General features: G+C 36.2%; 1 long non-coding RNA gene across 1 annotated transcript in view; it reads right to left on the reverse strand.

Moving 5' to 3' along the window:
* LOC140330113 (uncharacterized) overlaps positions 1-10,042 on the reverse strand; it is a 36,031-nt gene extending 25,989 nt beyond the window's left edge. Inside the window, exon 1 of the long non-coding RNA XR_011920629.1 lies at positions 9,820-10,042. This is a non-coding gene — a long non-coding RNA (uncharacterized lncRNA). The remainder of the gene's footprint in view (positions 1-9,819) is intronic.
* Positions 10,043-15,475: the final 5,433 nt, after the last annotated feature.

Genomic DNA, 15,475 nt, shown 5'->3' on the forward strand with positions numbered 1-15,475 from the left:
GTTCATGCATCTTGCAGCCCCTTGTCGTTGGAAAGGATCGTGAAAGATCCTTTCCAACGACAAAAATTGCAAGTGTTTACGCAGCTTAAGACTTCCAGGAGTATTCAATGCCTTGTTTCCAGTTGTTTCCAGGGAAAAAAGGGATGACCCTGGACACAGATTATATTGGAGATGCTTGTATTCATCCTAAAGCATATGGAATCCTTAGGAATTTAATTAATGTATTTAGTCTCCTTTGGACTGTTAAACATATCACCAGAATGTTTTGATATATCTGTTTGAAAGTGCAAAAATAACCTGTTGATTTTAAGAGAACTCTTGTCATTTGATTACTTCCTGAAAACAAAAGGAAAAAACAAAATCTTAAAAACAGAAAACTAGTTTAGATAACAGCTTTATCAATTGCAGATTAGCAACAATAGCAATTGGGCCCATTTTTCTGACCTGTCTAGTTGAGGTTCTCCTGAGATTAGCCAGCAGGTGTTGGACCTGAAGTCTTTGCCTGGTTTGATGATTTTATGTTTGAGAGTATTAGAATTTTTTTTTTCATGGCGCTTTTAGTTTATTCAAAAAAAGCTAAAAGGCAAAATCTCTATTAGGGAAAAAAAGTATCTTTGATGCTTAGGTATTGACAATTTCATACCACAGTATTTGTTGTGACTGATCAAGAATGAAAACAAAGTGATTTTTAACCATCCCACAAGCAGTCACAGGAAGAGCCCTCGGGCTGTTTAAATTCCCAGAGCAGGGTTTTGTGGTTTGTATCCTGAAAAGCATAATACCTACTAATCATCATACTGCCAGTTTTGCTGTATGTTTTCATAGAAGATACCACTACAAAGTCTTTTGATCCTGATCTACACAATATACCATATATTCTGTATATAGAAAAGATTATTGCAAATAGCATTCAACTGTACATGTTCATGTTATAGATGTGGCAACTGAATTAACTTCAAGCCATAAACTGTTTCTGTGTGTTTTTCTTTTGAAAAGCTAGACAGTTTTTTCCAGTTGTAACATCATTGCCTTACTCTACAGTCCTAATTTAATGACCAGTTGTTTCACTGTTTTCACCTAGCCTACAAATGACCTTTGTATTTGCAGCAGTCAAACTCTTCCTTGGCATGCCAGTCAACAGAGTAACTTCCTTTCTGTAATACAGTAGCTGGACATAAAACACAGTGTAGCTATTGGATCTATGTAAAACTTGCCTGTAGTTTTCACATCAATATAAAAAAAGGGGAACTGGATCACTTAAGGGGAGTATCGGAGTTCAGGCAATCCACTGTAGCTTTAGCACAATCTTTACAGTCTATGGCCAGGTCCCCTCTGTGCTGTGTGGTTTGCTATGGTTAAAGCTAAACCACTAATTATTACAACACATAAACATGATTACACTTGAAGTTACTTGTCTAAATCAGCCATTCCCAACCAGGTTTTCTTTAAGGATTGCTAGGGGTTCACACATTAATACTAACTGACCTGGCATTTGATGATGCCTGCATAGTTTTGGGGACAACACCACTTGGTAGAGCCAACCGCTTGACTCTAGTGATGTTTATTTGCTTGTAACAGTGGTATTCCAACCACCACTGTAAAGAAGGGAAAAGAGGGGTTCCCTGTGACCTGAGAAGTAGTTAACAGGTTCCTCAGGGGTAAAATGGTTTAGAAAGGCTAGTCTGTATTTTATCCTTTCAAATGTGGTTTCAACTCTTATCTCCCAAAAACTTGACAATCTTGTATACCTGTACTTTGGAAGCTGTAATCAAAAATGCAAGCAAAGAGAAAATGAGCAAACCTCGATAAACCTTTTGTTACTGTGTAAAATGTGGTAGTCTTAATGGAGGAACAGTCCTTTGGTTTCTCATATTACAGCTGCCCCCTAAGACTCGGGTAATGATCAGGCAGCAGCAGATGATGTGAAGAAAACAATGATTCATATAACGAATTAGGCAGAAGCATGGATATCATTATACTGCAGGTCCTCAGTTTCAGCTTTCTCTCCAGCAAGCCCCTTAAGAAAGACAGTAAGCTGCACAGTAATACCACCAACAAATCTTATTCCAAATATCATGAGGCGAAAAATGGTGGTGTCTTAAATAATCTTACATAACTAATGTCTAGCTATGAGGCAGTGGAACAGGAATGTCTATGCACAGTCACATACCAGGAAATGAAGAGCTATTTTAAACAGGAATTCAAAAGAAAAGGTACATTTTCAGGATGCTGTTTAGATACAATTAACATTCCTAGATGTTCCCTATAAGATAGCATATCTTTTTAGGTGCAGGTACACTTTAGATCAGCCATTGGCAAACTACAGACCGAGGGCCTTATACGGCCTAACAGGGATGTTTCTCCGGCCCTTTGGGTGGTCCACGGCTCTGGTCGGTGCCACCTCGAGCAGGGTCAGGAGAAGGACCCCGCTGGAGTAGGCGGGTTGTGTGCAGTGACAGAGCCCGCCCTCTCTCCCATCGCAAGCTCAGAGTCTGCGATGGGAGAGTGGGCGGGCTATCCTTTCGGCCCAGCCCCTCTGTCAAATTGTGGCCCCTGACTAAAAAAGTTTGCCCACCCCTGCTTTAGATTCTTTAGTCGGTTTACCTTCTCTGGTCATTATGAGTGGTTACCGCTCTCTCTGTAGGTTTTTTTACATTTATTCTATACAATGGATGATACAACTGGTGCTGGGACAAAGGCACTACCAGATAGATTGGAAAAGCGGCAAGAACTAATCAGACTACACCAATTAGTAAAATATTACTTTACGGTAGATTTAAACTTTAGTAAATTTTAATACATTTAAGCGTCATTTATACCACATAGCTATATGATTCTGAGTCCAATCACTAAATATGTCTGGAATATCACAGCTGGTATTATTGGGACAAAATGGTCTTTACCAAGTTCACCAGTGGAGAAACAACCTATAAATAGCAGAGTTGAAATTTAAATATTATAAATACGCCTTCATCTTAACAAAATCCTGGAAGCCAAAATTATCCTTGTTTTAAATAGTGATATACCATATTTCATTTTAGCTTAAAGTAGAAAGATATATGTAATACATACTATTAAATGCTGATCCGCTCATTCCCTATACACCCTGAAAACAACATTTCAGTTATATTGTTCTTAACAATAAGCAGGAATAATTCCTAAAATACATCTAAAATGGCAGACATACAAGGCAAAATATGTTTAGAATGGAAAGAATAAATATAATTTTAGAAGGATGTCTGCAGACACTGAAGACAGGTACCAATTTATGAGAATAAATTCTCATACATTTTGATAATGACCCCCCCATAGTATTTTATAAAAATAATAGAAGTGAGTGAAGTGTTCCATGACCACTGAAAGATACCTTTCAGTTATGAGTGAGCCATTTGTCAGTCAGAAGGGGGTTCACTTTGAATCAGGATGTGCTCTATTTGTCTTTGAGAATAACGGTGTATTCATAGTGTGCAAAGAAGTTCTTATTGGTGTATTGAATTTTGCCTTTTTCAAATTATGCTTTTTTGTGTGGAATTTGGAGCACCACAAATGTTTTGTGCCCATACTTTAATGATGATATAACTGTTGCGCATGTGCACAGAAGATCATTCATTCCAGCACCAAGGTATTCAGAGAATGTAAATGGACACCTCAAAGTACATTCCAGGGAACATTTTAAACAGGTAGGTCATTTTTATTACAGAATAAACATAGCATGTCCCTGCAATAAAAAGCCTTCCTGCATGCAATTTTATGATTTTGTACTAATTCCAGTATATGTACAGTCACACATGGCACACACAAGGGTACCTGGGTTTGCTGGGCTACACACGTGCAATGGTTCTCGTCTGATAATTGGCTCAGGGCCGATATCAGACAAGAATCTGGCGTGTGTACAGCTCCCATTGTCCATCGTCCGAACGACCGTCCTGGCGGATCCACGTACGATGGACAATGAACTATCAAAATGCAAAAGGAGGGGGGTGTGCGCAGCAGGGTGCCGCTCCGTTGTTCTCCCCCTCCCCTCTCCATAGAACAGAAAAGTGCTGTATGTACATCACTTGTTCCTTCATCGTGCAGTCGTTAGTCGTTGGAAAGGATGAAAGATCCTTTCCAAAAACAATTATTGCACGTGTGTATGCAGCTTACGCTATGACATTCACCCCCTGAGCGGTAATCCCTAGTGTGGCTCGGGGTAAAAAAAACATGGCTGAAATGGCTGAAAGTGGTAACCCCGAGCCACACTCTGGGTAGCTAAAATAATTTAGCTAAAACACTTACCTGGTCCTATCGGCATCTTCCAGCGTTCTGCCCGTTGGATCCCATCCTTGGGTGGTGTCCTCTTCCTCCAATCTTCAGCCAGCAAGTGCACTGACATTCCCCAGTGACATTAGTGCATGCGTCGGTGCGTGCGGGAGGCACGGCAGGAAATTTAAAACATTTTGTATTGGATTCAATACAAAGAAACTGTATTGAATCCAATACAAAGAAATCATTATATTATATATATAATTATATAAATATATATATATATATAAAAATATATATATATATTATATATATAATATATATATATATAATTACATATGCTACTGTACAGTTATAGTACAGGTTTTAGTATTTCATGCACCCTTGTTTTAACCGTTTTTTTTTTTTTTTTTTTTTTTAAAGTTTATTATTAAATTTAATAAATATTGGACATATTTTGATAAGTTATGTCAAAGAATTATATGCCTACAATGTAAAATAAATTTCCATGCAAAACAATTTACCGCTTTTGGTATAAAAATACTGACATAGACCGCCTGGGAGGTTAATGAAAAACTTTGTAGTTGCAATGGATCGTGATGGTATGTGTTTTCAGTATCTGAAGGACAAGTTTAGAAAAGTTATAACAGATGCTAAACTGAAAGCAGGCATGTTTGTTGGTCCTCAAATCCGCAATTTGATGCATGATGCCACATTCAGAGACAAACTCAACCCACTTGAACTTGCTGCTTTGGATTCATTGCTAGTTGCACAAAACTTTCTGGGCAACCAGCGAGCTGAAAACCATGCTGAACTGTTACTTCTGTTATGGAAACAAGATATCAAGTCCGGTGCAACCCCAACATGACGGGCAACTACTGCTGGTTTCTGCAACGGGAGACAGCGGAGAACCACAAAAGTAAGTGCCTGAAACTTCTGAAGCGTACATGTATGTTGAACAAGGAGAATTATGTGTAATTGTATATGTTGTTGCAACATAAAACTACGTTTTTGTAATGTCATGGAACTATAAAAGTTAGTTATGTACAGAGATTACATAGTAACTGGGGAACGAGAGAATGTAGCCAATCGCATCTATACGAATACATAACTTAAGCTCCTGAAGTCCTAGGCAGAACTGGACTTCAGATTTAGATTCAGCGCACTTGATTTGGTATAGGACACATGGATTAGAACAGGTAGCCGACAATATTTATTTTTTTGTGATACAGTGTTATGTAAAGTTGACAATTGTAAAAACTTGCAAGTTTAAACACTACTGCTAGGTGTAACATGCCAACGCAGTCTGGCAACATATGCCTATAATATGGACATTAGGGAAGATAATTGTGTTCAATTGAACTTTAAGGGAGAGATATTCACATTGTTTCGCTCTAGTTATGATATTAATTTTGCACATTGATCTGAACTGTATTATAATATACCCATAGCAAACATTGTGACCTATTTTGTTAGTCCTTCCAGCACCTGATATATCATCTGAAATCCAAAAAAATAGCTTAACATGTGGAGTTTAACTTGCAAAAGGGATGGCAAATAAGCAGTATAGAAGTCTTTCTTTAGGTGGACCTGGATTTTTTTCAAAACACAATACTGGCTGAATGCTTCTTTGCTTTCCTAGATTGTTTGACTAGCAGTGGGAGGTCAAATGACAAGTAGGACAATAGTATTACTCTAAAATGATGGAAGAAAAGAAAATCAAAGGAATGCAGGTGGGAAATCACTGCAAACTTAGTTTCTGTGGACATTTAGGAATAGTGACAAGGCAGGTGCCACAAATTACAAATATATATTATATATATGGTAATGCACGAGGAAGCAGTAAAACCATTTTTGTGTTATATCTGGCTTTTTAGGATACTTGGTCTTTGATAAATTTACTACAGTGATTGTTTCTGTGTGGTGCATATCCACATTTCCCGTAGGTTACGTCAGACAATAATGGATCTCTGTGTTGTCAAATGAGTATTGGGTGTTATTTCAAGCAATGGGATACTACATATTCATTTCAAATACATTTAAATAACAATGATGCATGTACAGCAAACATATATATTCACTTTTTTATGGTTACTCACAAAAAGAATGCTCATTTATATTTGTAGCCATCTGAAACAAACTTTTTTTTACCAGCTACTAAATACATTTTAGGTTAGTAAACCATAGCAATATGGTTTGAAAATACTATTGAGAGAAAATCAGCTAGCATATGCAAAACATTATCAGGTCTTTCAGGGAAAAAAAATTTAAAAAGCCAAAAATTATTACCATCATATGAACATTCATTTCATTTAAAAATTATTAAAAATACATAAATAAAACAAATGGTATCACATCATAGGCATGTAAGTTGTAGGAAAATATTTCCTTTAGTCTTTGAGTTTCTGGGGGATAAGTAAGACCATATTATTCCACCATTACTACTACCAGATTAATCTATAGCATACTAAAAGGAGGAAGCTTGCCTCCTGCCAATAGGATGGTGCATAGAGACGGTTTACAACCTGGATTCCATCAGAGGTTGCTAGGGGTTCCTTAACCTGTAGCTCATCAATCTCCCATTGATGATGCCTGCATAGTTCTGAGGTCAGTGCCAGTTGGTGGATCCAGATGTATGACTGATGTTTAATGAATAAAGTTTTTAGTTGTCAATAAAGGTGCTATTCTAGCCATCCCCTTCCACTGGCCACACATTTTAGAGGCTTTTTTTGCCATTGACCCTTAAAAAATTAGTTTTAGCAGAGGTTCCTCAGGACTCTAAACATACTTTTAGGTTTCCTATGGGGTAAAAAAATTAAAAATCCCTATTTAGATGACCTAAAAGAGCAGACCCCCTCTACACACAAATGTATACAGTAAATGTGTTCGTAAAATATTAAATGATTGTGTATATGCAACAAATGTGAATTGTATTTGCTTTTCCCCTGTACAGCAGGACACAGACTGGAAAAGGCAGTACCAGCACTCAGAGGGGAACAGAATGAACAAATAAATGGCCTCGTCAGTGTCCTGCTGCCCCTTCATTATGCATTTAGTAGAGGGCGTTTTCTTGACCAAGCTAAATTGCTGCTGAAGGTTAAGGACCTGCTTATAATGACTAGAAGGAATGCCTGAAACCTTACGTCTTGTTTAGTATATGCCAAATAGTTTTGTTAGATGGTGCACTGCTCCCTATTATCAAAAATATCTTTGAAAATCTAGCAAAAAAATTTTAGTAACAAAAGAAAAAAAACAGTACTTCTGTTTATTGACTGTGACAGGTGGGCCAACCTGGGAATCTAGATATAGAAATCTTACTTTTCAAGGGCATTGTGTGGTTCAACTTGATGTATCCAATGGTAATCCTCACCAATAAATATAAAGCCCCCTATAAAACCATCAATGAGTTTATATCTGACTTCATTAGATTGACATAATTATTTAACATAATGTTTTCATATCTCTGTTATTTCTTAGGGAAGAGTTTTATTTTTAAGAAAGCCTGTTTTTATTCAATTAAAAATGGCCATAGCATTGCCTGTAAGTACTATAGTAAAAAATAGCTTGTTGGAAGTCCTGTCCCCCCAATATACTTAAACCATCATTGGAGAATGAGGATCAGCTTTATTAACTGTATGGAGCGCTTTACAGACTAGTTTTATAATTTTATCGTTTAGAGGTTTGTAATAAACACGGATATCTGTAAATATTAGTGCATCACTGGTCAAATATTATAAATTGGTAACAGATCCTAAAGATGTGTTCATCATTATAGAGCATTTGTGAATTATTTAGTTTTAGTATATAATTACGTTTTTTAGGGGTTTATATCACAGAAAACCATTAACTTCTCCAAACAATTTTTATGATTCAAACATATGTCTAACATGAACAGTTCAGTAGGGTTGCTATCAAATACACAGTATTACCCCAGAGGTACCAACATAGCCTCTGCTAGCATCTAGAAATGTAGAAGTCAAAGCAAGACAGGTAGGCACCGGGTACTCCTCCTGTTCTGTACAAGTGGTACTTAAAATTAGAATCTCTTTATTATCGGATTTTTCCATTATGTTTCAGCTCTTGATTTATAATCTTTACTGCTTTGTACACCTTGACAGAGCTCTCATCTACAAAGTCCTTTCTTACTGTTCCAAACTCTTACTTCAAACTACTTGCTAGAGGCATTTGCTTCATGTCTATACTAGTTCAACACATGTCAAATTTTCAGAATCTTTCATAAATCTAATCTGGTAGTGGAATGATGAGCAGCTGTGATAGATTCATTATTTCCTTGTCCTGCATTCTCAGCTGAGGCAATAACCAATATGAAATACTGTGTTTACTGTCTATTGCAGGCGTTATGCACAGCTTTTGCAACATCTGGACAGTGTGTATATCTCAATAAGACTAAATGTTATCTGTAGCTTCATTTTTCAGATTTCTTTTAGTACCAAAAATAAGGTTTAGCAATAGCTGCATATTGTCTACAAGTACAGGCATTGAAGCTATTTAAGAATATGAATCTCTTTATCTTATCCTACACTAGTAAAAAGTTCTAAATGATAATGTAAACAAAACAATGACATTCTGGGTTAATGTGTTACATCTCTCTCTCTCACTATCCATCCATTCATCCAACCTATCAATCCAATATCTATCTATCTATCTATCTATCTATCTATCTATCTATCTATCTATCTATGGATTCATTATCTCTCTTTGTTGATTCATTATCTCCATCTATTAAATCTATCTCCCTGGTTCTCCATCTACTAGCTCTCTTACCATCCTTCTTCCATCTATTAAATAATTATCTATCTTCCAATTTCTTTAAGCTATCTCCATTGTCTCTCGTTTCTCCACCTGTCTATTCCCTGTCCAATGAATAATATGTTTCTCCATAGAATATCTCTTTTATTTTTCCTTTATCCATTAAACTTTCTTTCTACCTCTCTATCCATTATTTCTATCTATCCATTCTCTCTTTATCTGTCTCTCTTTCTTTACCTATCCATCCATAGATGATTTGTCTTTCTATCTGTGTATTTCTTTACCCATCAATCCAATATCTATTGATGGATCTATCTATCTATCTATCTATCTATCTATCTATCTATCTATCTATCTATCCATCTATATTGGTATATTCAAAGCAGAATATGCAGCAACCTTGTATTAAAAATATACAAATGACAGCGAAAAGAACATTTTCTATATACAGTTTTATCATGATCCCATTGTACTAACTGCTGTATGAGTCAAACTGCTTTTGTGGATCACAAGAGTCTGCTTAATGGATGAAAAAAAGAAGGATGAAATGAGATTAGGATATAACCAGTCACAGGGAATCACAGTTCTCACAGCAGTTTTACAGCAAGCAAGCACAAATAACTCCCTGGGTCTCCCAGAGTACTACTTCATTCCCACATTATCTGCCTGATAAAATGCATTCAAGTTATTGCAGCAGCAAGCTATTACAGGCTATCTGTAGCTTTAGCAGGTCTCCAGAAAGTATTCTGCATACAGGTATAATAGCTATGGACCTCTTTAATTATATCTAAGTCAGTTTCTTACCTTTAGCTAAGAGAAGGAAGGTAGATAATTCTCTTATGTTCAAAATATCCTGCACAGTTGTTACAGTCCCAAATGTATCCAGAATCAGCTAGTAATATATATTTGATAGTCCATCAAGTTAGCAAGTCTGAAGTCCCTTGCTGCTCCTTACACAAGCTAATCAAATATGTCCATTGATCTCTCCCCACAGTAGAAGGCAGACTGCCCTGACACACTCTCAGTTCCTCACTTTGATTTAGCTGCTGTATACAGACAGCAGCCCTCTTTTAAATTTTCACTCCCTCCCACTCTCTACCCTCTCCCTTGTCAGGATTTCTTTATAAGCCTTTGACAATTAAAGGAAAGTCCCCTTAGCCCAGTACCTTAGCAAAAATTTAACAAATGTAGAAGAAAGACACAGCAAGGCAGGAGAGAGGAAATTCTTACAAATGGTAAAGTCAACCTGGCAGTACAATAAGCTTTAGTTATAGATCTTACATGTGTTTGCTTTTGGATCTGGTGCTAGCTGAAGATATGGTGTGAAGAGATTCAATTCAAGAGATGCAGTATGTGCTGTAACAATATCATGTTTTTTGGTCTTGTTATGGTTTTAGTTCATAACTTTTTTCTACAGCTTTTATTTGTTACTAATTTACTTGTTTATTCCTGTGTCTTAGCTGTATACAGACATGTATGAAAACCAGAGCTTGGGTAACTGCAGAAAAAAACCTGTAACTTATGTCAGCTGATATTTCCCTTTTTTACTGGGGTACAAAATTATAGCATTGGGTTAATTGCAAAGTTCTTTCCTTCACTAAATAGAGAGATTGGCTGCCAAGCAGGGACAGAAGGGCACTAGTTCCCTGAGATGGTCCCATGTGTGATTAAAAGGTATGCTAACTATAATCTACAAGGTATTTTTAATCACTTAGACAAAAAGTTACATTTAACATAATTGACCAAAAAGATGTTTTACTATCAGTTAATATTTGGATAAAATGTTTATCAAAAATTACATTGGGCAAGGTATTTTTATTTATTTTATGTTTTGGCAGATCAAATTTTTCTTTTATCCCTAAGGAGCCACTCACTTCAAAATTACGCTGGGTCATGGTAAATGATAGACTTTCGCACACTCTAAACCATACGTTAGACAAATTTGACCAAACTTGGGAATTTGGGAAAATTATGCATGTCTTGTCTAAGATTTAAAGTTGGTAACTTTCTAAAAATCTGACAAGGGTGCTCATTACATTGCGTGTCTTACTGTTTGGTTGAAAATATCAATATGACGTTTATGAAACTTGTTAAAACCCAATAAAAAATATTGAAATACAATTTTTTCTTTGACAAGGTTTTAACAACACAAATGAACAATTGAAAAATCCATAAAATAATTGTAACTGGAAATACCATTGAGAGAAAATCACGTAGTTCATGCCTAGCATTAATGTCTATAAAACACCGAACATACTACGGATAAGACCCAAGGTTCATTCTAATTGGCTAACTGCGATAACTTTTGCAAATCATGCAACCTGCATGCACATATCAATATACACTATTTTCAATACTTCCTATTTATCCAAAAAGATTGTACCACTAAAAAGTGATCTATGCCTAATTTCTGGTGAATTGTCTAACATCTTGCCAATCAAACCAAATAGGGTACCTAAAATGGTAATTAATGCTTCTATAAACTCAATTGGTGTTATTTGCTTTACCAATGTAAATTATCACCCTAAGTGGGATCATTCACTAAGTCATTGTATGTGATGATCACTTTACACATTTGTACTTCACTTTGCAAGGGGTATCCAATCATGTACAAGGAAATCTTAAAACATTGACATGTCATTTGCAATGGGATCATTCACTTTTCTTTGGGAATAATACGATAATGTGTTAAATAAAACATGCATTAATAACTGATTTTCAAGCACATATGTGGTAAGATTGAATCTTGAAACCTGAAAGAGGTACCCTGTTCCTCAAGAACTACCATGGCTGCAAATAATTACTGGGAGGCAACTTATTTACAAGACAGTAACACAGTAATGACAATGGTAATAACATCACTAGACCAGATTTGTTATTTTCCAATGTCATTGCATAGGTATTTAGTTCCCCGGGCCTAAGGGTCCACCTGTAGATCTGATGTTTCCACTGGATTGTCATCCCTTAGGCTGAAGTGTTTAAATCATAGATGTATATGTCTTGACTGGATGTTTTATGTTCCTTGTATAAACACCAGATGCAAAGTGTGCCAGGTAAGAATGAGGAGCTTATAATTGAGAAGTGATGACTTGGGATAGATGTTCCTCCATGGCTTTGGATCATGACCATAGTTCTCTTATCTATATATATATACAATGGCCTTTTAGTTTGGTTGTATTGCCTGTTTCAATATATTGCCTGTTTCCATTTTTGTCAGAACAGGGCATTTGGTTGCACCTGGTTGCTTCCTAAACAGCTTAAAGCAGAATTGATGGCTTGTGAATTGCCGAGTTAGTGATGCTATGTCATTAACAAGTGTATCTCTATACCTAATATTGCCTGTGTTTGGATCCTTTCCACCGTGTCAGCACATTTTTGAACATTTGGACAGTTTTTTTTTGACTATGGATAATAAGGACTATAATTTGTATGGTGAAATCCAAAGGTAAACATTTCACGCTCTCTTAGTCTTGCTTTCAGGCACATGTTGTTTTGCGTTTCAGAAGGGATGTTAGGAAGATGTTAGGGCTTTTGTAGCAGACGTTTAAAAAACTTTATTGTCTATAAGCCCATAACTTTCCCTACTATCTTTACCTAGCAGTGGATATTGCAGACCACAATGTCTGTTTAATTGTGGTTGTAGGAACTCACATATTTGTTCGGGGCCCAGCTGACTTGAATGCACATCTTAGACAGATGTCCTAAGGTTTTTCCTCTTCTGTAAAAAGGTGATAGATACCAATAATTGGGTCTTCCGTGTTTTGTTACCTCTCAAACCTAGGGTGTGTTTTTCGATTTCTTCAGAAGAACTCTGTTGCTCCAGATGCATACCCCAGTGATCAGACTTCTCTTTGAAAAATATCTGAAGTAATAGTTCACAGCTAGAATACTGTTTCTATCATTTGCATTTGATACTACTTAGCTGTACTAAAATAAATTTTATCTGAGTGTTGCCCTTTATAGGAATAATAGAGGCTGCAATCAATTACCAATGCTAAAGAATATAACTCTGCTTACCTCACTCCTATCTCATTGCCTCTCTTCATCCCTGACAAGCATAAGAAGCAATAGGATGTACATACCTAGCCAGATACATTAATGATGAAGCCATAGTACTTCAATCCTCACATTTTATAACCCTTCTTTCTCAGAATAATTGGGTAACCTACTTGATAATTGATATTGAGGAGAACAGGACCTTCCCTTGTTTTTCTCCAAGATAAATACTATTAAACATCTGGGCATAACACTCTACCTCTACACCTTAGCATCATATGTGACGTTACAGCAACGCCGCTAGTACAGTTTATCAGCTTGATACTTCCTTATCATTTCTGTTATACAAACACATTGGACACATAACTTTTGGTCTTAAAAACCTTGATATATCCCCAGATGAAGCCACAATAGGCGAAACGTGTCGGAGACGAGACTTTTTATGTGAAATCTGGGAACTTGAATAAGTTTGTTTTGCACAAAAATTCCATCTGTATACAACTTATTAGTAGTTCTTGATTAAACTTTGTTTTAACCCTAATCATCATAAGAAATTATATTTCTTTTAATACCGGTATAAATTGTTTTAGTCCACAAACAATTCTATTTTCAAGCATTTGATAAGAAATAAAATTAATTGTTTTTATCTGTATGAATATAGTGCCTTATAAACCTCCTTTCCCTTTTTTTCTTCCTTATTTTCAATTACATTTTACATTGAACCATGAGGTTTGGTATATAACCAGGATTACCTGGTAAACTACGTAAACAGTTTTTTGTTCACGACTGAACAAATCCTTGTTTTTTTTCTCTAAATTTAGGTCCTTACATTAGCTCCCTTGGAACCCCTTACTTGCCAATTACAGCAACAAATACTTAATCATGTATGGCAGTTCAGTTATATGTAGTTCAGATGTACATTAAGCTGTTTTTGGAATTCAGTATCAAGTACAGACTTGAAACAAACTTTACCTTGCCATCCTCTTGGTTGGCAACACTAACAATAACTGTGAGCCCTTTAAATATATGCACCAGGCAGTCACTACCTGCTGTGTGCATTATTGATCGGTTTGCTGTGGTTTGTAACTAATCTAATTATCAGGTTGTAAGCTTGCTTGTCAATGTCTGATTGTAGTCGTGGAGTACAATGATGTTGATGACCATCAGCCAATAAGGGAGCTTACCATGTATACCTTGAAAACAGATAGCCAGATGTTAGCCTATGTACGCAAAAAGCTGATGCCAAGTTGGATTTGAACTACTATAAATACAAAACAAACAGTGCAAATACATTTATAAGGTATTGATGACTATAAAGCCACATTCATTTGTGTCTGTTATATTTGTATGTTTTTTTAGCTTTAACGTGTCTTTTGTCTCTATGCAAAAGCAGAATTCTCAGGCATAGGTGGTTAGGACCTGATCTATGACACATTTAGAAAGAATAAGAAAGTATTTTTCTCTTTCTGACTTGACTGTCACTTATAGACTCTTCTCAGTTCTGATCTTTGGAATTTCTGATATTTTTTTTTGATGATGCCTCACTTTTAGGATCCTCTGTCCTATGTATTCCAGATTAGGGTTCCCAGCCTTGTTTTGCAGACCTCATACTGTCTTGGTATGCCTCATTTTTTTAGTACTTCAGTGGTCAGTTGGTTTTCTAGGTCCACATAAATAGAAAGTGCTAATAGATAGAGCTAATTGGTTGGCATTGATCTCACAAAGTAGTACAACTTCCCTGAATGCCATAAACTCCATGGGCTTGATTTATGAAAGCTCTCCAAGGCTGGTACTTTCACTGCCATAATGAACTGTATTTCTTTTTGCAATATTGTCTTTCATAAATTTTTTAAGTAAATTATAGACAAAATATCAGCATAAAATCAGAGTTGTAAATAGAAATGTTTTCTATTTTGAACATTGTTAGTTTAAAAAAGTAGTTTTGCTGTAAATAAATATAATACCTTTATAACTTGTTGACTTTGATACAAAGCATGGAAATATTTTACAGTTCATGGATGGCATTTTGACAGCTGGCAATTGCTGGTAATAGTGGAGGGGATTGAGCAGGACGAGAGCAGGATTTAGAAGATACATCCTAGAAACTTTGTTGAATGTAATATATTTAGGCTGGTTTCAGAACTGCCTTGGGATCAGGGTCTGTAAATTTGACAGGGGACAGCAGTGATCAGTACTGTACTGCTCACTGGCGCCCCTATTCATTCTGTATGGGGCTACTGTAGCTAGTCGCTTCTTGTAGGATCACCCCTGTGGCAGCGGTTCACTGGATGGAAATGATAACCACACCACAACTTCACTGCAAGTCTGGACATAGCCTTAAGGTCCTGAATGGTAGTTAAAATTATTTCAGATCTGTACTGTAGGTCTATTGGGTGTTAGTGTAATGATAAGAAATACTACAGTACCCTAAGAAATACTACAGTACCCTTTACCTCAAATGAAA

This window comes from Pyxicephalus adspersus, chromosome 4, assembly GCF_032062135.1.
Source record: "Pyxicephalus adspersus chromosome 4, UCB_Pads_2.0, whole genome shotgun sequence".
Taxonomy (NCBI): domain Eukaryota; kingdom Metazoa; phylum Chordata; class Amphibia; order Anura; family Pyxicephalidae; genus Pyxicephalus; species Pyxicephalus adspersus.